Source organism: Falco punctatus (assembly GCF_963210335.1).
Source record: "Falco punctatus genome assembly, chromosome: 2".
Classification (NCBI taxonomy): domain Eukaryota; kingdom Metazoa; phylum Chordata; class Aves; order Falconiformes; family Falconidae; genus Falco; species Falco punctatus.
Window position 1 is genome coordinate 80,866,724 of NC_137581.1, and position 23,943 is coordinate 80,890,666.

General features: G+C 41.4%; 1 long non-coding RNA gene across 1 annotated transcript in view; it reads left to right on the forward strand.

Annotated features, from left to right (window-relative positions):
* Positions 1–23,943, forward strand: part of LOC308059509 — a 146,544-nt gene that overhangs the window by 2,504 nt on the left and 120,097 nt on the right. The gene's annotated exons all lie outside the window — the stretch shown is intronic.

Genomic DNA, 23,943 nt, shown 5'->3' on the forward strand with positions numbered 1-23,943 from the left:
GGGATGTCTCCAACAGCGTGGGGGTGTTCAGGCAACTGAGTCATTCTCCTCATTTCCAGCAGTGGGAATGGCCTTATCTGAAAGTAGCTGATCCTCTTCCGTGGGGGGAACCACCACTGCAGACGGGCTGTTGGCCCTGCATAACGGGAACAGTTGCATTTTACGTCAGTTTGAACTGACACCTGGGCTCCGGACTCCTCATTAAAGCTCTGAGCGGTGCGTTTGTGGGGGTGAGAGGAGAGCCAGAAAGACAGTGTGCTTCATGTCAGCTTGACCTCCTGTTGCTCAAGAGGAAATTTGCTTGGAAAAAAAAAAAATCCTCTCTGACCCAAAACTTGGAGCATTATCAACTGAGGTTAGACAGAAGCTTGCCCACAGTGAGGGTCCCACTAGGGACAACCCACTAGGAGCATTTTAACTCTGTGCATGGAAGCAAGTACAGGGATAACTGATGTTAAGGAAAAAAAAATCCTGCCCAGAGCTGACTTTAATTCATTGCAACTCTAACTCTGCAACCGGCGGAGCTCGGCTTCCCCCTCCTGGGGACAGGGCGAATGGGCAGGAGCAGGCAGAGGCTTCTCCTCCTCCACTTTGAAACTGGTTTGTAACTACTGACTGTGGACACCTCTGGATTTGTACTCCTAAGGTGCTTGCGAAGGACAAGATGATGATTCCAGTAGGATGAAATCCTCTTTAGTAACGTTTTTATCTCTGTTAAAAAAAAAAAAAAATATAAATTAGCATCTAGTCATCAAACCCCACAATTTATGTTTTGGAAGGATTGCTAGGGAGAATCTTCATTGTTCTGGTGTTGTAAATAGAAACCCTGTGTACACTTAATATAGGAGTTATATTCTGGGTCACAGGGCACAAAGCACAGGGTATAAAGAACAGGGTATAAAAAACAGGGTATAAAGAAGGCTTTTCCTTCTTTAACTTGAAAAATGTCTTTAAAGGATTGCAAAACAGGTAACTGAAAGTTCAAGGCTAATCAACCTTGATTCTCTTTTTAGAAGAAAGAGTGCAAGATCTGCTTTGAAAACAAAGGCATATCTTTATTATAAAGACACAGATGAAGGAAAACAGTGTAGGATTGATCTGGTTCAGTAATAACGTCACCCCTTTCAGCTGATATATCAAAAAACAACAGCTTTCTTTCAGATGGCTGGGCATAGCAACACTTCAGCTGTGCATGCTCTTTCTTATTTCTTTTTAGCAGCTTGTGGATTCTCAAGCATAGATCCATAAACATAGCTAGTTACTCATAGCCTCAACTTTCACAGATGTGTCAAGGGCACCCAACTACTTGAAGCAGTAGCACCAGTTCATTTGAAACAGCATAGTTTCGGTATTGTACAGATCCATTTCCATGAATGGCTCAACTTAAGTTTTTACTTCTCCTCCTTTTAAAATCATCCCCAAGAATGACCTTTTTCCTTCGGTTTTTTTTTTTTTTTTTTCATTTGTTTGTTTGTTTGTGGTGTTTGGTTTTTTTTTAACTGAAGGTTCTGGTATGTATCTTGTCTTTGATAAAGTGTGTAACTTTAAATGAACACATGTCCAGGAAGCTTAAAAGAGAAAATGCTAATTATTTATTTATTCAAAACTTGATATATGGTAGGCCTGGAGGCACAAATAAGTTTGAACTTCCATTAATGGCAGCAATGCTACATTTGTCCACAAATCTACTTTTATGTTTCATTTTATTTCCTAAGACAGTTTCCAGAAAATAAGAACTTTTCCAAAAAAGAACTCTAACTCAAATCATCATTGGGTTAGGGCCTTGAGTATCAGGGGATTATTGAGAAAAAAACACCATTTCTTTGGGGTTCAGGAGGCAGGAAACATATTTTTTTTAAATTATGTAATTTCATCAAGGAAGTAAAGTCTGCACCCTATATAGAGCACCCGGGAAGATTAATGATCCTCAAAATTGGGCGGTTTGCCTACTGGAGAAAAGGAAAAAACACTGAGCAGTTTCCCCTGGACATTCACAGGACATCAGGTTGTTCTTCATGCTCATTCTCACAGCTTTTCCCTGGGATGGACCTTCCCTCCTGTAGAAAGGCAGCATGTGCTAAGGGAAGGTTTTTAACTTGGGGTGTGCTGCGCTTGGCAAAAGGCAGCATGGTACACTGTGCCAGCCTCCCCAGTAGTAAGGAATCAAGGTTTGCCACTGATTTTGACGTGTCCAAAGGTTGCCCCAGACAGAGCTGGTAGATTTCCTGGGGCCCAGTAGTCTTCTTTCTTCTTGTCTTTTAATCATCTTCAAATAATTTCCATTATTTTAATACCTAACTGAAAACTAATGGCCTCGATAGAAATGTGAATGAGGCAGCACCTACAGTATCAAAAACGTAAATTTTGGCCTGCCACTTGTTGTAGAATTCCATTTTTTACTGAGAAATGGAATCGGAGTTTTAAAGTCATGGCTTCTTACCTAGTCCTTACCTAACTGCTGTCCCACAGGTAATGGTCCTGTGATATATTTGTCCTAATATATTTGGTGAATACCAGGTGCTTAAAAATATGTATGTGCACAAACATGAGTTAAAAGTTTAATAAAAAAGTGCAGAAAATTGGCCATGTTCTAGGTAGATCATTGCAGTATGTTTACATACAAAATACTTGTCTCTCGTCTGGGTTTGTGTAGCTTTCTCTTTCTGAGCCGTGCAATTGGTTGTGCTTTTCTGAGATAAGCCAAAGGATATGAAACCAGAAATATCTCTCTCTTTTATGTTCTAGTGGACTTACCTCATGGCTTTTTTCCCCAAGCTTTTTTTTAATGTAAAACAGTTGGTACTTCACAATTTTCTCAGTGGTCTGCTGAGTGCTAGCAAAAAGCAGTCTGGTTGCTCTCCCAAGCCACGCCAACCACTCGTGATACACAGGGAATGAATATAACGTCTCTATTTAATAAGAAATGCAGGATGTGAGCCTGGAAATTGCTAGACTAGATGCAGATTTCAATGAAAATACAAAGAATTTAGTTGTGCCTTATGTCTATATCTAGTCCAAATGTAAAAATTTGTTTCTTCCCGTGGTTCCTTCCTATTTAGATATCCAGTTTTTTTCCATGTAGACCAAAAAACTGAGAAGCTCATAGTTGCCCAGTTAGTAGCTCTTACTAGTGCATGCTTATCATGTTTGCTAGAAAAGAAAAGCCAAGGCAGGGATGTATTTCAGTGTGCTTTCTAAAACTGTGGACTTTGCTGGAACATTAGAAAGGCTCCAACATTAGAAATGCTCAGTGTTACACAAAAATATCTGGCATTAAAAGTACTTGTTACTATCAAACAGTGCAAACTGCTGACTAATACAAACCATCCTAACTAGTCAGTTATGGAAATATCTGCTTCTAGGTACATCAGCTATAGCGCTGCTCCCAAGACCTGAATTTTCTAATGTTACCTGTACTGCCCAATCCAACATCCAAACCTGCATGTTTTATTTTTACGAGCAGGATCTTCAACTTGCAGTTTTGATTCGGGAAAAAAAAACACACCACCACCACTCCCACCCACCCCCACATTAAATGTTTTTAGCCAGACAGATTTCTTCTTGGCTTCAGATCTTTTCTTCATCACAACACCATGTATTTTGAGGGGCAGATGTAGCATGCTCATGGATGCCCCTAAAAGGAGCCACAGACAGCGGTGACAGATCACCTCCATCTCTATCCTTCTCCAGAGTGCCTGTTCTGAAGATGCCTGCTAACAACTATATCACTGTTAGTTTTTCACAATGTGTTGCATTTTTGCAGCTCTTAATTAGGTGCTGACAATGGCATCTGATTACTTTCAATAAGAAATTTCCAGATTGTATAAGCTTTGAGGAATGGACAGCATGGATCAGGTTTAAAACTGATGAATCAAATGTGAAAGTATCCATGATCCAGCCATTATGACAGCTGCTTTTTCTTACCATACTTTTTCTTCTCTTTAATAATCCTCTCTTTTAAGTTCCTTTTTTCAAGTGATGGAAATGAAATAAAAGATAACACTAGTGGGAGCCCTTGACTGACTTGACAGCGCTAACGCGGCCTTGTGTGCTTCCTGTAGGGTGGCACCATCCACAACATTTAACTTTCCCTCTTTCATCACCCCAGTTTTTAAACCCTGCTGTAGTCTACCGACGTTCATGGGCCCTCTTTCCGGAGTGAATGGGAAACTTTATTTTCTCCACTATGCAACCTTAGCCAGACAGCTCCAATTATTTGCAGGGCAGCTCACTGGACGTATGCTTCCATTTTAATGGGTTGTGGCATGAATCTCCCATGACTATTCAGGACACCAAGACAGACCTCAAGTAGACCCACTCCGCATACACCACGCAATAGGACCCTATCTTCCCTTCCATTTCCACTCTCCCGAAGGCTTTCCACTTTCCAAAAGGCTTTGGAAAGCTCCAGTTACTTTTGCCGACTTGAGTCGGAGAGATGATGCTCCGTCTTCTCCAGCTCCTCCATGATGTTTTCAGGACTAGGATGGTGCTTTGTGATGTAGATTCATTCCTAGTGAGCACAGGCTTTCCCCAGGTAGTACCAACAGAGATGTTGGAGCAAGAGGGAAGGGAGATTTGCTATTTATTTATAAGGTAAGTTTTCCCTCTTGGAGTTGTTCCCAATTTACATAGGGGGTATACAAGCAGGAATACCATGTAGTGAAAGTATAGATGAAGATTACACGCCGTATTGTTACATGAAATAGTCAAAAATATTTTCAAATGTCCCTAAACATTTTTTTTAAATAAGCTGATATCCATTTATCTATCTGTATGCTCATAAGCATGAAGAGCAACATGCATTTTATTAGTCATCTGGTAATATTCTATGGCAATAGAGCCATTAGAATTTATGTATTGACTGAGGTATGCACTGCTTAAATTTTTAGTGGTAAATGTAAAGGGTTTTTTAGCTCCTAACAGAGATAGATTGTTGGTGATCTGCACAAAACCGTACATTTCTTTAAGTTAATTGAGTTATCAAGAAATGCCTATGCTAATTTTGTAATAAATCTTTGTGTTATTAGAAGGTCCATATTCATGTCAGGATTTGATGCTGAAAATTTATTTTGATGTCCTTTACTCAAGATAACAAACAGTTACAATTTTAATCATCTAGGCTGCACTTGATTAAAACATCTGTGAACTTGAGTGTATTAATTAACAGCTTTCCTAGTTTAAGAATTTTTTTGGTACATATTTTCTGCTTGAATGGCAAATCATCTTCCCATGCAATATCAGATAAAGTTGGTTCAGCAATCCTGTCACTTATTTTCCACACAATTACTCTCTTTTGCCTTTGTGGTGTGTTTTGCTCCTCAGTGCCTTGACACAAATTTGTGACACTGTTGGTCGGTATGAAATCAATTATGGCTTGACATAATACGGTTGCAGTTTTGTTGACATCGTCTGGTTTGAAAAAGCTTATCCATGGCTGTCTTCCCAGCTTATTATAGAATTCTGCTTCAGAAACATCACAAAATTCACATAATGAATGAGAAATGGAGGGGTTTGTCACTGTCATGATTTCCTGTCCAGAACCCAAATGTTATTCTCATTTATCAACTAAACCTTAATTAAATAAACCTCACATAACCCTATCTGAGCAAGGCTCTTGTGAAACCAATTTTATGTTTTGAGACCCTTAGCTGAAATGTGCTCTGCAGCTGCAAAATGCACCCCTTTTTTATTGAGCAAACTTTCTAAATCCGCTGCCTGCTGCTCACACTTCAGGGTTTTTCTTTTTGGTGTGGTAAGAAGAGAAATTATACCCATCATATTCTGTAAAATGTCCTAGGAAAAGTGTTACTTTTTGTGGTGGAGGGATCTGTTGTAGTAGTAAAAGCCATTAGCAATGATGTTATCGAGGAGGAAGGAAAATAAAATAAGACTAAAGGTAGAATGTTCTAGTGGAATGAGAGAATACTTTCCTGATGATCTATGATCCAAACAAACGCCCACATCCAAGAAACTGAGGCAGAAAGTAAATGCCAATTTATTGCATGAGTTCCAGTTCAGATAACATCTAACATACACAATGTTACAACATGACCTATTGTGTCTAGCCACTATTCCAAGAGAAAGAAACGTAGGCAATTAACTGCAGTGGAGATGATAGAAATATTAATCCACGAACAGTGTCAAATGATACATCACATATTTTCTCCATCAAAGTAATGAAAGACTTGGGATTGACAAGGATATTTATCAAGGTGAACCTTCAGATTGCATGCAAATCTTAATGAAACTGGTGCAAAACTAGTGCTTTGCTAGGAGAAAACAAGCTCATTATAATTTTGGACCTTTCAATTTGAAGCAGACAGAAATATTTCACAGGCGAGAGTAAAAAAAAACCACACAAACTCTTAGTGAAAACAGACCTTGCTTAGAGTTCACAGTCCTTTATTGATTCAGGCTCCCACTAATATCAAGCAGGGCATCAGAGTAAAGTTTAACGATGAGGGAGAGATCATATGAACTAAATGACTGCTAAGCCAAAAAACGAATTGTTCTATTGATACAGCAAATAAATGTGTGTTCTTCTGGAATGAGTGAGGTGTGTGGTTGTTCTCCTCTCATATTGATCATAAATCAATAAGGAGAGAAGTTACAAGTATTTAATGTGAATAGGAACTAAACTGTAAGAGGAAACTGAAACAGTGTTAGTAAACTCTTCTGTCAAACCCAGATATGGTCTCTATGTGAAAGAGAAAAAGAAAAAATAAATTAATTATGACTTGAAATACATCTAGTACCTGGGGCTTGTGCTTTGATTTGACCTAGTATGGAGCTGGGGTAGCAGCAGAGTTCAGGCCCACATTAGAACTTCCCGCAGATCTTTGGGAGCTAAAGCGGAGATCCCTTCTCCAGCTGGAACTGTTGCTGAGACACCATATGAGCCACCGCCGCATGAATGATAGACAGAGCATGTTAGCACTGCAACTGGGACGTCTGATTGCAACAAGAGAATTCATTTGCATGCTAACTTGAATGGGCTTTCTTACTAATTCGTCGTAAGTGGGTCTTTCATTTGCACAGCTATCTCACCCATCCAGCCACAACTTCACTCCCTATCCTCCCCGCCTGTATCCCACCCACCTGCCGTGGCCTCTTTCCTGCTCTGTGACCCAGTGTGGGATGGAGGTGGTGGGCCTAACCCAGATCCAGAGCCCGGAGGGTATCAGTTGTGCTGCCACTGGAGCTGTGCCACGGGCTCAAAGCATCCCTGCTGAATGGTGCCTGCTTTGCACCTGCTACCAGCCGCTGCAGCCCTTTCTCTGCCTGCAGCTGGGTGCTGGGGCAAGACAAGAAGTTAGGCCTGAATATTCTCATTGTGAAATGAGTTGCCAAAGAAAAAACCTTGATGTAAAACAGCTGGCTAGTGACTAATACTAAAATGTACCGCTGGAAATCTGTTCATGCAGGTGAACAGCTTTGTAATGTATGTCCTAAAAGCTGGTCTAACCTGTGTCTAAAAAGGGACAGGAAAAGATGGGCTATTTGATCAGTGAGGGAGAAATTATGCCCACTTCCTCACATACGTACACAGACTAGCTTAAAAAGATCTAGTGCTGATGAAACCTAGTGTGTTGGCAGTCAGTGAGACTGAAATCCTGCTCCTGTGTGCAGACAGTGACGGCCTGAGCTTATCCAAACCAACACACGAGTCTCAAGCTCATACTCTAAGTAAGCCTTTGATGTGCAGAGGTGTTAATCAGGGTTGGTGGTGTGGTATCATGAGTTACTGGCTTCCAGTTTTTCCCAGATTGCACCCATCCAGGATACTGCAGCCCCCTTCTCTTTCCCATCCTTCTCCGGTTCCTCCACTCCGCTTCTCAGACACACCCTCAGCAGCTCTGACTTTGGTACCAGAAGCTCAGGACCTTCCTCACTCCTCTCTTTCACCACAGCCTCACCTGTCCCTGCTAGTGCAGCCCAGCAAAGCTGCCTCTGGTCAGTGGGGGTCTGCACTGCCCTTCCTGCTGCTGATACATCTCCCTCCTGCCAGATGGAACATCTCGTCACGGACCAAAAGCCTGAGCTGGGTCAGGAAACTCAGGTCATCAAAGTCCTCACAGAGGCATCTAATGATTAAATAGTTAATTAAAGCTGACATGGTTCCTAAGCCAAAAAGAGAAGCCCATATTGCATATGCTATTCTATCTTGTAGGGAGATTCGGCTCCTGATTTAGCAAACATGTTATGAAATAAACTTCTGTAAATAAATAAATGTAGAAACTTATACCAAATATCTATGTTTTAGCTATAGATGTGGTTTTTTCTGCCTTGGATCAGTAAGTGTTGCCCAGGCTGACCTGAGCATGTTGACTGGCCGTGGCATGTCCCTGTTGTGCATCCCAGTGCCGCTCACATGGTGGGGATCTCTCCCCTAATCTGAGCAAGGAGACAGATTCCCTTGCCTGTTTGGGGGCTTCAGGACTCAGGGCTGGTAGGTGGTAGGTCAGAGGTAGTGTGCTGGGCCCTGGTTCCTCTCTACCTGGTGCCAGAAAGCCAGAGAAAAGCTTTTGTTTGGACAAAGCCATAGAAAAAGCAGAGTCCTGAAGATTTTCATGCTCCTGGAACAACCCTTCTGCTCTGGGAGAACAGCATGGTTAAGTTAGTTCTTGCAGTGCAAGGTAAGAGTATAAGGTAAAAGCTCATGTAGCACCTTATGAATTTTCAACAGGTAGAAGTTTGTGAAGACAGAAGTTAAAAGAAGTTATTAGTATCATTAGGTAGAAATTTTTTCATTCTGTAAGGGGAGAGGCTAGAGCTGTGGCCCACATTTTAATTTGCAGTCGTTTTTCATAGCCATCCTGACCATGTAAGCCTCGTTGTAGTGATTTAACCCCAAATGGCAACTAAGTACCATGCAGCTGCTTGCTCACTCTAACACCCCCTCACCCCCCCGCAACGGGGTGGGGTGGAGAATCGGAAAGATAAAACTTGTGGATTGAGATAAGAACAGTTTAATAATTGAAAAAAAGTAAAATATAATAATAGTGATAATAATAGTAATAATAATAATAGTAACAATAATAATAGTAATAATAGTAATGAAAAGGAAAAAGAGAGAAAGGAACAAAACCCAAGAAAACCTGGGTGATGCACAATACAATCGCTCACCACCCACTGACCGATGCCCAGCCAGCTTCCCAGCAGCAATCAGCCCCTCCTGGCCAATTCCCCCCAGTTTATATACTGGGCATGATGTTCTGTGGTATGGAATATCCCTTCGGCTAGTTCGGGCCAGCTGTCCTGGCTCTGTTGCTTCCCAGCTTCTTGTGCACCTGCTCCCAGGCAGAGCATGGGACACTGAACAGTCCCAGACTTAGGGCAAGCACTACTGAGCAACAACTAAACCATCAGTGTGTTACCAACATTGTTCTCACACCAAACCCAAAACACAGCACTGTACCAGCTACTGGGAAGAAAATTAACTCTATCCCAGGTTCTAAGCCAGAACCAGGACACTGATATTTTTTAGATTAATAGACCTCTAATTCTTTTACTTGCTATAAGTGAAGTGAAATAGGTTGATTTGGTTTATTGCAAGTTTCTTCTGCTAGGGATACCACTCCTGCTTTCCGCTGTTGCAGTCTTATTTTATGTTGTGCTCCATGCTACTGCAGCTGTGTGACTGCACCTGTACATGCTGAAGCTCTGCTCTGAGGAGGGGTCCTACTCTGGAAACTGTTAAATAGATAATATAAAAATATCAAGCATAAGATTTATGTGGTTAGACTATTTTATGCTGCCAAGCAAAAAGAAACGAGGAGAGGCTAGAATCATGCATCCAAATTTTTCACAATTTCTGACAACATTGTCTTTGGTTTCATAGATGAATGACTTGAACTGTTCTTGCCTTCAAGGCAAATCTGTGAAATATCAAGAAGGAATGATGCCTTGAAGACATATTGACAGGTAATGAGGGGATCACTTTGTGATTACTGGCACTTGTGCTCCTGAAACAAAGCAGCGCTATTGTAAGAAAAGCAGCATCACCTGAAAACAAATGAGTTAGGGAGGAAATTGCCCTTTCATCGTGTTGTATTCTTTTCTGTTATTCTATTACTCTGATATCTTCACTGAAGATATTTTCTAGTTGGTGCTTGTCAAATTTAGATTCATAAAAGCTGATATTTCTTTTAAACCTGCCTGCCTTCGCAGCGTGATCTGCTGGAAGTGCTGGGACCCCGCATGCAGCTGCAGGAAAGCAGTGTTCTGCTGCGCTTTCCAGGGGAACGCAATGTTCTGGCAGCGTTCGTGGCACCGTGGCTGTGTTGCAGAGCTGTACTAGCATTTCCTTAGCTAGACTGCCATTTAGTATCCACTCCTGATGGAGTCTGTTTTCTGAAAGTGATTCTTACTCACATTATGAAAACCATTAAAAGGAACAGGGACGTTTGTGTTATAGGGACTAACGCTTGAGTCATGATTTGTGGGCTTGGCCCCCCAAGTTTCTTGTAAGTTCACCTGTAGCTTTGTGGGTCTGCAGAGAAAGAGGCTGTGCTGTGCTTTACTACATCTGAACAAAATGTGTTAAACAGGTTTTGTGTTGAACTTGTTAGATTTTCAATCATGGCTTTAGTTTAATCTTTTATTGCATCTCTTCCTTGCTCAAATACTGTTTATTTCTTTCTCAAACATGAATGAATTGTCCATATTTGAGGGAAATGAGTGATAACTGATAACATTTTAAAACTTATATTTAGGAGATAATTTAAGGTCTGAACGGTGTTGAGGGTGTCAAAGAATATTTTTAAGGTTTTCTTAGTGGGTTCTAGCCTTGGACCTGTAGATGGGTTGTGAAATTCCAGTGACCTTTTCTCAGTAAATGTTATCTTTAGCTTTTAAACCATAGCACAGTTTTGAATATCCCGTGTCTCCAAAAAACCACTCTCCTATCCCCATCCACAAACTCATCTAAATGCTTTAAAGAATTTAATACTTATATTTTAATATTGTTGACAACTTGGTTGTTTCTAGAAAAAGAAGTCTAACTGAGCTCTAAGATACAAAGGCATCAAAATGTGTTCTAAAAATATATAAAAAGCAGTTAATGTTCTTTCCAACCTTTAAACGTGCCTGAAGACTTAACACTGCATTAAGGAAATGAAGTACAATTCAAGTGTAGGCTTATATGGAACTAGGAAATAACGAGGTTTCTGAAATAGCTGTTATTGTAAGCAAAATGTTAATTCTCTGCCAAAGGTAGTGGAGAAAATTTTGGTTACTGGTGTCTGAACTAGCAGTGGTATATTGGAGCCCCATGCCCTGGTATGCTTGCTCCTCCAACTCCCTGCCCAAACAGCCCCAGGCGGCGCTGGTAAACATGAGGGGTCCCATTTCCCACCACACTCCTTCACTAACTCAGTCGTGCAGTTGTGTGACTGCATTATATTGCACTGAGCCGCAAGAATGGACTTGACTCAGCAAGTTTGTACGGAGGTTTGAGCTGGGTTGGTCCGTCTTCCAGGAGTATGCTATGGGACTGGATTGTTCTCACAGTTGAGCTGTCCTAAGAGACTTCATTAAGCCTGCATAGCAAGATGGGAGATCTTGCACCTCAGGGAAGCTTTATCACCTGCAGGCATCAAAAGCAAGAAAGAAGAGGGAATTTGCAGGCTGAAACAAAGAAGCATCCTCTTGGGAGGATGACTATGGAAGGTCAGCTAGTGAATCCATATAAAATACTTTTATTGACTCTGTTGCCATAGTTTTGACAGCTGCATGTTCGGTTGTGTATATTTATTTTACAACATTGCTGTGAGGTGGTGGTATTATTTTAAGGATGGGATCTCTGATTCAAGGATAGAGGAGCTTGTTCACGATCAGGTAGGATATCTAAGTTGTAGAAGTGAATTGAACTGGTGTCATCTACATCCCTGTTGCACACTAAATCCTTTGCTATAACTTTCTTCTCTTAGTACAGAAAGTTTGGTGTACCACTTCAGCTGAGTGAAGTACTGAGCTTCCTGATTACTTCAACATACCACATTTTTGCAAAAGAAGTTAGCTCCAATTTAGGCACCAGAATAAATGTTTTTTTGAAAATCTGTTCCCAAATGTCAGTCCCAACAGTGAATTCAGAGGGCTTGAGGTTAAACACAAGTACGTTACTTGGCTTTCTTTTGCTGTGAAATTTTGTGTGTGTAGGTGGCAAGCTCAAACAGCACCTGCCAACTGCTTTTTGGTTATTGGCTTAGGATAGAGCTGTTAGTCTTGTCCTTCATTTACGTTTAGTTCTGAGGCACCCACTTTGTGTATTATTTTGTATCTGCTTTCAGAATTGTATGAAAAGTTATGAAATTTAAGGTCCAACAAAGCACACAGTCTCAATTCAGAAGTTCTAACTTAAAATGACTTTGTAATCAACAAAGGAAAATTGCATCTGAAATCAGTTACCAATGCACAGCTCAGTGGCAAAACCGTATTTAAAAGAGGTGGTGCATCAGCCGCTGAAGGCACAGAAGGAACTAAAGAATACTATTAACATTTTTCAGACTGACTTTTAAAACAAGAGTGGCTGGATTGTATCCACAAGATATTTCTTGAGACCTGTTCTTTGTGTCCTGGATTCTCATCAGAACATACAGTCCCGTATGCTTCAAGCAGGATAGGCACACAAGTGTACTATTGTAACACGTTTTGTGTGATCTTGTTTGAGAGCGTGTCTTAGCTGATAACTAAAAAGGACTCTGTTATCTGGTAAATACACCTTCCTTGTTCTTGCAACTTTTGATATCACACGCAAAATTAGTTTATAATCCTATATAGCTTTATTTACATGGGTTCTGAGCAATGGATCCCTCAGCCCTTGTTAGTAATCTATATTTTGCAGTCACCTACTGCAAAGTGATTGTTGTCCCCAGCTTTGTTTTAAACATTGTATCTCGCCTCTATCAAGTCCTGACAATGGCCTGTCTTCTTTCTTCTTATTGATGTGTTTGTACAAAAGGCATTTGAGCAATTATATGCCTTGGGAGGTTAGTTTCAATACATGTTATACAAGTCATGCAACTCTTCCTTACTTACCTCTCTGCTGGAATAGATGTTTGCTTTGTGTGAACACATTTGTTTACAGTCAAGGTGGTGGCAAGCTTTGCCAAATCTTGCATGTGTGAATTTGCATTTTGAAAACATCTTTACACAATAATGATCAAACCCATCACAGACAGAGGTTTTATGCCAGGGAACATTTTAAGGTGTTTTCCTCTCTAAATCAAGTATCAGATTGAGAGTTATTGGAAAGATCCTTTTAAAGTAAGAATGAAGGACTGAAGGAAATCCTTTATGTCACATTAAAGAACCTTTTTTGGAAAGCCTCTTCCAAAAGAGGAGGCTTGCCACACAAAATGATTCCCACTTCTGGGAGCTATGTGAATTGTCCTGACGCTTAAGCTGACTTGAACTAGCTGAGTGAAAAACAAACATCACCTTGGAGCCAAACCAGGGTGAGAGGTAGCTGTGAGGCTGGCCTACTGTCGTTGCATGTATCTTATTCATCTCCAAGTGTAATTCATTGCTTATACTTCACATATTGATATGACAGACACAGAATTTTGTCTGCCTTATGTTGAATTATTTTTCAGCTGCCCCCTTCACAAAGAATTGGTGAAATCACCAGGGAGGTGTATTGGGCCACTCGGTGCCCAGGGGCCAGTTTGAGATGGAGGGTTTGCCAAGACCCAGCGATGAGCTCCTGCCCTGAGCTGCATGGCCTCATCTGCAGGCTGGGAGCAATGAAGGAGTCTCCCCATCAGCACGTTGTACCCAGGATCTTGCTGGTAGAGGGCAGTAGAGATGGGAAGAGGTTTTAGATGAGAAGTTCTTCTAGGAACCAGGCAAATGCCATATGCCCTTCTTAATTTCTGTGCTTTCATAAACTGTGCCCGAATAGTTGGTGTGCCAAAGTGAAGGCTCAGGTTCTGCCAGAGTAGCTCTGGATTAGGGAGAAAAGGTTAATAGCTGTATCTCCTTGCTGATGCTCTCTTGCTGCCTGATAACTGGTCTTCTAGCAGCTCACTTCTGTGCTGCCAGATATCTTCCCCTGGGAGAAGTCCATTCGTTTTTAATTCTGTATGGGAAACAGCCTCATCTATGGTAGTTTTGAAGGAGCATTGCCATGTCATAAGGTGCAGTTCTGTTTTTTGAACCAAAGCCTAATGCTCCAAGTGCATGTGCACACACACCATTTTACATGTGTGAACAGCATTGTGCTTGTTAAAGATGAATATTTCCAGGACTGTTGCCCAGTTCTGCAGATACAGCATGCTAAGATTATCCATTTGCTGTCTTTCCATCAAATATATTCATTGCAGGAATAGAAAGATTTCTTTTTACTATCTGCCAGCCATGGAAACTCTGAAAGTCAAACCGTATTCTTTCTGGCTTATGAATCATCACCCCTAACCTTGACTCAGCGATCACAGGGGAACACTTAGGCCATAGTTAACATACATTCTTCTGATCAAAAAGATTCCACAGTGTGGTGTTACATTACTCATTATTTCTTTAATAATGCCTATATAGAATCCCACTCATGATCTTTCAGCTACGTTAGTTCAGTGGAGCTAAGGGAATAAAACAGTAGAAAATTATTTTTAGTCCTTTGAGACAGATAGATCTGACATTAAGTATGCTATGAATGCAGAAGAGGTATCACTTTTCTGGCTATAGTTAACTGAAAAGCAAATTAATATATTGCTTCAAGGTGGCAGCTTTTAGTTACACTGAGATATGATGCTCTGGCTAGAGGAGAAATTGTATGTGAGCGTGTGCTAGATGTGAGGAGAATAATCCAAGAGATGGTATTCTTCATTAATAATACAACTTTTGGATATATTGTGATTATTTATAACTACAAGAAGAAAGTGTGTTTTGCATCAAAGACAATTATGCCAGCTAACAGCATGTTCAGGCTAAGATAATTGACTGAACAATCTTTTAATACTTTGCCCCTTTCAAACGTGTTGCTTGGATACCACTTTCGCTGAACTATTATGTACCTTGCTGAAAATTTAATAGTAAAGAAAAGGTTTTAGCAGCTCTTTCCTTTGTCTTTTCCATAAATTCTATGTTAAAAATATGATTTCAGAAGTGGAGTCAAAGAATTAGGGCTTTCTGCCAGCAAAATATTGACAGGAATAGCTGGAAAATGCAACTCATCCACTATCTGAATTCAGACCTTTGTTTTCTAGATATGTTTTTTTCTCGCATGCAAGCTTTTCTTTCCTCTTCCAAGGGAATTTGACTTTGAGACGCAACAAACAGATTCTCAAATTGTAGACATCCTGAAGTAACCGGATAACAACACATCCAGGTAAGTCTCTTACTAGTGAGAATGGTTTGTTCCCTGCTCAGTTTTACTCAGTCACAAAAATATGTAATCTGAAAGTGTGAGGTAGTGTTTGTGATTTGAAGATTTTGTATAATGAAATGGTTTTTTGGTGTCCATCTAAGTGCCAGATATTCTATTGAATTATATTGTGCCATGAGCTGCTGTGTTTTCTTCAAACTACGAGCTGCTACTTTATCTATACAGAAAAGCCTCTCAGAAACACTGGAGGTGTCTTGATGCAAGGGTTTAGGTTTGGCTACAGGACCCATTTCACATTGCACCATTGCAGCGGGTTTGGGAAGCCTCCGGGTTTATCTACCTTGCTTCACTCTGACACAAGTGAGAGAAACGGCTGGGGATGGACGGTCTGGTTGGCTCAGCCGGCAATGTCTTTAGGATCACCTTTTCCTGGGATCCCCTTGCCAATTAAGACCAGCACTTAAGTCATGTCACCTTGCTGCCTGACAGCTGAAGGCTTTCCAGGGAAGGTGCACCCTCTGACCAGGGAAGTCACCTGTTTACAGGGAAGACAGCAACTCCAACACCGGCATAATGTTTTGAGCTAGATTAGACAAAGAGATATTTATTAGAGATTTGTCCCAATGAAGGTGACTTTTGCTGCCTGGTGGAAGGCAAGGAAGATCTCCTGCCTGTTCCCTGTGACCCCTGGCCTGGGGAGGGTTGCCTCCGTGGGAACCCTCCCTGTGAGGTGAGGGATGACTGCCAAGGGTTTTGCTGAAGCTCATGTTAAGAACACAGAGCCAGTCGGAGAAAGCAGCCTCATGCAAGCAGACACATGCGCTCGTCTCACAAGGGCAGAGCAGAAGCTCTCGTGCCAGGCTCAGTGGCTGTGGGGGGCATCAGCAGTGGGATTATACCTGTGGGGTTTGGAGGGGGCGGCCACCACCCTCTTAAGCACCTGAACTGCCTGGTCATGTGCCAGTGGTGTGAATTTCACCTCTCCCCTTCTATGCTTAACTGTACATAGGGCCTGTGCCATGCAGAGGGACAACTTTTGTTTGGTGAAAATGCAGACACCGGATTTCACAGCACGATACTGACTCAAGCAGACTCTTTGTAAAGTGCAGGCTGTATCTCGGGAAGCAGCACGTACTGCATAAGTGAAAAGTCAGGACTTTGGTGTAGCTTGTTGCTTCAGTGGGTGGTGGGGCAGAGCTGCGAAGATAGCTATGGTCCAGCTATCTCAGGTTTCAGCTCCTCTCTGCATCCTATCATCATGAAAATGAGCAGAAGCAGAGGGGATGTTCTTATCTGGATACAGAGTTGGACCGCAGACATCTTCCAATCTGGATTTGGGGATTTGCCCATGATCTCTAATGCGAAGGGAATGTTTTGTCATTTTATATTCGTAGTCGAGCCAGTCAGCTGCACTGTCAAAGTGACTCACAGCAGTGCTGAGATGGTGACTCACCACTGTGTCCTTTCTGGAAAGACACTAATCCTCCTTTCCTGCTGCTTAGGCTGTTTTGGGAACCACAACATTAAGCACTGAAAGGCACATTTATTAAATGACACATGCCAGGACTGGGTTTTGTTTGTAACAGTGAGGAAGTACTTTGTGGCCTCTCTGCTGTTGACTAGACGCTGACACATCTGGCACCCAGGCACCAGAGGATGGAGAGATCTGGGCATTTGTTTTACTGGTTAGATCTGGGTGTCAAGCCTATTTCAGTCAGTGGGTCTCTGGGCTGGATTCAAGAGTTTTTCTTAACTACCAACATCTGTGAGATGGCAACTCCCTGAATCCACCCTTCCTGGTCATGCTATTTTAAGGCATTTAGGTTCTAAATAATAATAAAAAATCCCTTCAAGAATTTTCTCTGAGTAATTTATCCTCAAGGGACTTGGAAATCCTCAGGTTTCTTCCTGACCAGTGACAGGATGTGGTGTATCCACCAGGAGTCATCCAACTTGTTGCCACACAGGCAGTCTGGTCAAAAGCCTTAGAGATTACTGGTGGAGCAGGAGGAGCTGTGCCCTGTGAATGTACTGAGTAGTCTGGTAACTCTACCTCAGTTGATTATTGGTGTAGCTCCTGCCTTGAAGTGAGACATTTCTGTTTTAAAGCAACAGTTGGTTTGTTGTGGTCTCTTGGAGCCTTTAGGTAGGGTGGGAATCATCTTGCATGTTCTTCACGTCTTCAGACATTTGCAGAGGATATCTTTATTTGAATTAATCTCACTGGGCTCCAATTACAGTCAGTGGAGAGAAACAGGCATTGCAGGCTGTGATTTATCTGACATGCTTTAGCTCTTTCCCTTAGGAGGAGAGCAGTTGTACCCTAGAGGTGCCTGTTTCTCTCAGTACATTGTAAAGTAGTTTATGGCCAATAGCATAAATGGAATGGTCTATAACAAGTCAGGTGAACAACACCCACGGCAATTATTTAATGGATATACCCTCAAGATAAAATTTATCCATGCAAATATCAGTTAACTCAGCTTCTGCAACTCTCTCCCAGGGCTTGTCCTTTGCGTATTTTTTCAGCTAATTCGGGGAATGGTATTTTTCTTTTTTTTAACCAGCAGAGTTATGTATGTGTGGTTCTTCTTTTTTGAAGGAGGTAGGTGCATTTGTACAACTGTCCAGCACTGCCGTGGCTGCACTGTCCCTTGGACTGTACCAGTGTTTCTAACTCTAACTGTTAAAAAGTCATGAAAGGTTTCCAAACAACAAATCTGTGAACCTTTTAATTAATTTTCCCATACTAATAACATAGGGTGAAGCCTTCAGGCTGCATGGCAGTTGTGAAGAGGCATTCACTTGCACACATTCAGAAAAAGGACCCCCTCTCTCTGGCTGTCTGTAGGCAACATAGTGTTTCCTTCATTATCCTCAGAGCTTCTTTGACTCAGTGCTTTCACTGTCCCGTATATTTCTCCCCTTGCCTTCCTTTCCATGTCTTTCTCTTCCACCTTTAATTCTGCATCTTGTCCTTTCCACCAGTGATGAAAGTGCCAGCTTAGCTTCTGAAAGCCTGTCTCCAACTAGACCCGTGCTTGGAAGCATGGCTGTGTATTTCATGTCCTTTTATTGTAGGTGTCTGCACACCCTAAGCAATACAGCCACCTTAGCTGGAGGAATCGCCTGTCTTAAGCCTCACTGGGGCATCAGAGTGCGCAAGTGTCAACAATTTCTGTTCCTAAAATATGAAGGCATGTGAGGCAGAGTCCTCAATGAGCCCAATGGGTTTGTAATATTTTCTTTGTACATTAAAAAGTGTATCCAGAAAAATTCCAAGTGGGATCACTTAAGATACAAGTGATAACTTTAACAAGTGATGACTTTAAGACACAAGTGTGACTGTTATATTTTACATTTCTGAGCAACGTTGTAGTTTCTGTCACCTTTTCTTACAAAGAGTTAGTTTGTTGGAGATAAGTAGCAGTCTTGGAAGAAAAACTATTGCAAATATGATATAAATTTTTCAAGGTGAGAGGGATCTTCTGTTTCTGCTTGTTGTTGGAGTTTGTGACTATTGTTATCACAGTGGACACTGATGAAGTTCAAAACAGCTTATTTTTTTTCCTTAATAAATACCTGCCATTTTACAAAACACAGGTTCCCAAGTGGCTGCAAAGCAAAATAAGTCTCAGCAACAGTCTAGTTAGCTAAGTGTTCTGCTGTTAAAGGAAAAAGTCTAAAGTAGAAATCAATACTGATTTTTAAAAATATGATTTCCCTAAACTATTAAATATTGGTCTAAAAGCAGGAAAAGTACAAGATTACATGATGGTATCAGGTTTGTATTTTACTGAAGTACCGTGCATCCCTACTTCATTTCATAAGTGAAATTGGAGGCTGGGCATGGTGCCAAACAGAAATGGTCAGGGCATCCTGTCAGCCTAAGTAGAGCTCATGAGGCCGTGCTTCCTATCAGGGTTTCATATGGAGTATGTTTTCATGTGAAAGAGAATAAAGGTGTTGTAACAGGTACTGGACTTCTAGTAATTAACAATTTTCATGTTTGATGGCGTGAGGCTGTTCCATCCCACAGAAACACACGAGTTCACTTGAATTCTCATGCTGTCTATATGCCTACATTTCAAAGTTTGTTACCTTATTAACTGGTGGAACATGCTCACTATAATAATAGCGATGAGAAGCATTTAATGGCACCTTACGCAGTCAAAGCCCAAAGTTTTAGATCTTCAAAACTCACCTGCTTCTAACGCAAGAATATATGAATATTATATTTAGATATGTAGATATATAGATATATACTCCCATAAAATATGAAGGTTCAAAGGATTCTTACATTAAGTTTTACAAGCACTCACTTTTTGCATTACAAGACAAGATGTTCCACTGCCTACATTTTTGGATTTTTTGGTTCTTAGTTTGATCAGGCATTATAAGTTCAGGGCTACTGGCTGCTTTTGCTGGAGTTGATTGCTCAATTCTCAAAGCATTCCTTTAGGTGCTAGAAATTTTAGGTTCAGTTCCTTTCTCTGTCTGGGAATTATTTGTATTGCCTATCAAATCTACAAATCCACTTTGTGAGAAAGGTGTTCATGTTGAGTTTTAACTTTAAAAGAATGAATTCAGACCTGTGACTCCCAAAGGTGGGAGATGTTTCCTTGCAGATGAAAATAACACACCATTCAAAGCACAGGTCTTAATGATTGTGTTAATTTGCTCTGCCTCAGATATGTGTAGGACTACCAATTTAAAAAAGTAAGGACTTCTGATTTAAAAAAGTTAGGACTGCAGGGAAACCCTTCCTTCCCTTTAAAAGGCAGCTACAAATTTAGAATTGGTAGCGTGTCCTCTAGTGGAAGACTTTCTTCTTTTCAAACAATAAGTAATGTCCATAATAAACATCTAGGGCTGGAAGATGTCTCTGCTGCTGGAACTGCTGCTTCTGTGAGCAGTGTGAACTGCGAGCTTTTAAATATGCTGAGAATTAAAAAAAAAAAAAAAAAAAAAAAAAAAAAAAAGAGCAGCTATGCTGTCATTGTAATCCCCTACATTTTCCTCCCTTCAAAATTCTCCCTATTACCAAAAAATGAAAAACAAAATTCTGGCAACAAAATTTGTAGCCGTTGAGTTTCTTCTCTGATTTGATTTTCATATGGAACATGTCTCTTGTGTCTGTAACTGACTCTTCTTTGCAGAAAGGAATTATGAACTGGTGGCTCAGGTGCTGGATTGGAACTAAGAAAACCTGGGTTGTTTTCCCACAGGTTTCCCAGCTATTGCATCGAAGAAGTGGCAGCAGCAGCAAAACCAAGAAATGATGACTCTCAATGCAGAAAAAAATCAGGATATAAATTAATTTGCTGATGTTTGATACCAAGCTTTCCTTCAATGCCTACCCTAATGCCTTTGTTAGAAGGGGGGGTGTATGCGTCATGCTTGCAGCAAGGCTGTGTCAAGGCAGAGCTTTGGTCTTTAAGAGCAGTTTTAATCTGTTTTGGAAGTCTGTTTCTTGCCATACAAGATCTAATCATGCTGTTCTCTCCATGAGTGGTTTAGCTAATTCCTCCATATCTTTTCACATGGAAATGCTCCTTGCATTTTCTTGCCTAGCAGTGGAGTAGGTAGCATGGTGGAAAATGTAGCAGGAGTAGCCTCCTCTTACCTGCTGTCCATACCTGCTAAAATACATTATTTTCCCTTTCTTCATGTTTAAAGTTTGTTTTTCAGTGGTTTGCAGATGCTTCTTTTGCTTCCCACATAAATTCCAACAGTATGACCAGATGTCTAGTTCATTTCTCTCTACACACTTTATAGCCCTAATCTGAAATGTTAACACCAGCCACAAAAGAATCATAGGCTTGTTGTGTAAATTACTACAATCAAATAGCCAAAACATTATCTCATGCTGGCCTAGATGTTCTAATGTTTGCAGCTCAAATGCTCCCTTAGGATCCAGGGCAGAGAAGACTGGGCTTTCTGACTGTGCTCTGAGATGGGCAGACAAACCTCTCTGTGTAAGAGTGTGCATGTGTACACAGCCCAGACAGATGGCATACTCTGAACCAGTTGCTGAGGCCCCATGAAAATTTGTTCCTTTAATGGAAAAGGCAGGAAATCGAGTGAATCTGCCGAGTTTCTAGCAGTTCAAACCACTGCCATTATCCCTTGTGGGAAACCTGTGCTTGGAGCACAGGCTAACACAAGACCAAAAGTATGTATCTTGATTGCATCTTCACCTGGATGGATGAAGATATCAGACATACGAGATGTTCCTAAAGAGGAAGAGTTCATATAACTAGCTTTAGGAAGGAGAAGGTAATATATTAGTATCAGCCCAGCTGAAAAAAACCTGCTGGATTTGAAAATCCTGCTAACATCAGCGGCTGTTCTGCCTGTTGGCAGTGGGAGCAGAACAGTCCAGGGGTCACAGGCAGTGGCTGACCATGAAGAAGAAGAGCAAAATGCTTATGCTCTGGATCTGAAACTCACCTTGATCCCATGCTAAAAAGAGAGACATGACTTGTTAGAGACAGTCTGGAGCCTGCAAATGAGAGACGTACAGCCTTTGTCGGAATGTGCGATGACAGCTGAGTGTTGCTTGATTTCGGACTTGTCTGGGATTTTACAAGGCACCTCGAGTGGTTAGGTACCCGCTTCCCACTGGCATCCATTGGGACTATGGTGTGTTGCTTTCCTGCTCTCCTTTCAACATTTTTAATAGTGATGACCAGAAAGAGCCAGTTGAAGGTTGGGTGCGAGGCTGTGGCTAGGAAACCTGAATTACATACCTGTCACTGGCCTGATAGTCTTCACTTATTTTTTGTGTGTACTGGATTTGTAAAAGGGGACCTTCTTTATTAAACTTTCCAGGATTCACAGATTGAAAGCGCTGTATAAAAACTGAGTTGGTCTTTTCACCACTTGATTATTTTTCTCTTTCCCAAGGCCTGGGTGAAAATAAAAGTTTGAATTTGCGTGCTGGAGTTGTATTTTTGTTTTGTTTTGTTTTCCTAACCACTTCCACATGCAATCAAGTTTTATTGCCAGCTGCTCTCCATGGTTGGTCTCCTGGGAATCTAGGCTCCCGTTTGTTGTTAAACTCATAACAGTTGGTTAGTTTAATTTTTTGCAAATGTTAATTTATCACGTTTGGTTTTCCACCAGTTCTCTTTACCCAGCCAGAAGTGGGCAATGGAGTAAGCACTGATGTGTAAGAAGGGCTTGTCAGAACCTCAAATTCCTGCAGTGGGAGAAATGGCCAAGTTTATGGCCACTCTCACATTCTCTCTGTATTGAAATTAAATATCTTGAAATTTTTCACTTCCCACAGAGCAGGAATATGAAATTTCATTTAATTAACGGAAGAAAGATTTTATTTCAAAATTTTAAATAGGAAAGGACAGGGCTCCCCATGATGATCACAGCAGGGAGCCCACGAGCCCAGACATGCTGCTCACCAGGGAGGCTTCCAGGGAGGCCAGCAAGCTAGCAGGAAACCAGCCAGGTTTCCCTAGGAAGTGTGTCTGGTCGCTGTTAGAAGATTTGATTCAATCAATCTGTTCCTGCAGAATATATATGCATATTTTTCGGGAATTGGTGTTTTCCTATGGAAAAATGTTTTACTGAGTTAAAATTAGAAATTAGTGAGCGTGCTTTTCAGTCAGTCCTAGCTGTACTGGTGAGAAAGCCACATGTACTTTGTAAATATATGTAAATATATGACAATCTAACGTACAGTTAGGCAACCACACCAGACCTCTAAAATGGGGCCTATGGATGACCTAGAAGTCTCCTTAAAGACTTTTGCGTAGTTATCTGTCAGCCTAAAGCTAGCACTGGAATGAGCAGACCATCGGGATACTTCCCTACCGTGCAGGTGAAGGCTGCCATCAGACAAAGCAGAAGCAGAAGCCATCTATGGTGAGAACATCTGTACCCTCTTCATCTTTTCAGAGTTTCAACAAATTAACATGATAGCTGTGAGTCCTATGCATTTCCCTGTGGAATTTATTCTTTTAAAAAAAACTTCTAATTGTATGCTTGCTACCGTGGCGCTTACAGCTGGAAAACTTGAGGAATCTGGTTTCTGCTTTGGATTTAAGAGTTGGTTACTAGTACCGGGTCACAGAGTCCTGAGCACTGACTGCACTTTCTGCAGCCTGTGAGCTATGCTTTTCTGGGGACCACCCAGAGACCTGACAATGTTTCAGAGGCTATTGGGCAAGCTCCTATGGTACTGGCGTGGGCAGGCTGTGCTGGTGATGGAGCGGTGCCCACCACAGGAGGGACAGAGTGGTGGTGGAAAGCAGGAGGGTCTGGGGCTGAGTGAGGCAGCGTGGCCTGTGGCCAACCCCACCAGATCTTCCGCTGGGTATTCCAGAGGAGAGTGCATGGGAGGGTTTAGGTGAAATCAGGGCCAAAATGGAGTGCCTGGCCCTGGGCACCAGAAAACAGCTAAAGCAATTTCTCCTTTGGTGTTCTGGCATGTATAATGGACAAAAGCCTGTGGGTCTGATGTACTACTCAGTGTTTGGGAATCTGAACTCCAACAAAAAAATGCATTTTTCACACATGTTGTTAAACACAAATGCACTCTTGCAGGAGTTTGTAGATGGAGACCTTTTCACCCTGTGCTTCATCGGGAAGCTCTCTGT